The following is a 688-nucleotide window of genomic DNA, read 5'->3' as shown; positions in this document are numbered from 1 at the left end:
GGACTTCAGAGAGGAAGAAAACGCAAATGCCATGATCTGATCATTTGCACAGTCTTTTCCTGCAACATAACATAATACCATAGCGTTTGTCACTTGTCGCTCATATATTCACATAACATGTTCTAGTGTGTATGTTACCTCAAAGCTACAACTCAATTAACTAACCAAAGTGGGGAGTTTCAAAGTTTCAATAAAATTAAATCTAAAATCCAAATTTCCAAAATTTCCACTTCATGAAATGGACAATGTCTTGTGTGCAAATAAAAAAACACTTCTTTAAAGAAACAGACACACAAAAAAAGTAATTTGTCCTGCTGGAAAAACTGGAAATAATTAAAGACACAAATTATAAAATCACTTTTTTATTCTTACCTGCAGTTGTTGGCGTGGGCCAGGAGAGGATCAGTCTGAAGATGTTGAGCCTTGCTCCTGCAGTGTTCAGGCTGTGAGTGAATGTGGAAGAGAGAGAGAGAGGAGGCCATGCTTTATACTGACACACAGGAAGCGGGAGGGGCCTGGATATGTAGGAGGAGCCTCCTGCTGGCGCAGAAACTGACAACGCTGACGCAACTGAGGACACATACTGCAAACGCACAAACGCATTCACACGCACACATGCAAACATTCACACACGCAAAGCTATTTGAGAAAAAAAAAAACATTGAGACAAAGGTGACGGCTTTAATTG

General features: G+C 40.1%; 1 protein-coding gene across 1 annotated transcript in view; it reads right to left on the bottom strand.

Annotated features, from left to right (window-relative positions):
• ccka (cholecystokinin a) overlaps positions 1 to 460 on the bottom strand; it is a 3,715-nt gene extending 3,255 nt beyond the window's left edge. Inside the window, 1 exon segment of the mRNA NM_001303339.1 lies at positions 373 to 460. The gene's annotated coding sequence lies outside the window, so the exon portion shown is untranslated.
• Positions 461 to 688: the final 228 nt, after the last annotated feature.

This window comes from Larimichthys crocea, chromosome XIII (assembly GCF_000972845.2).
Source record: "Larimichthys crocea isolate SSNF chromosome XIII, L_crocea_2.0, whole genome shotgun sequence".
NCBI classification, from domain to species: domain Eukaryota; kingdom Metazoa; phylum Chordata; class Actinopteri; family Sciaenidae; genus Larimichthys; species Larimichthys crocea.
This window is presented reverse-complemented; position numbering and strand designations above follow the sequence as displayed.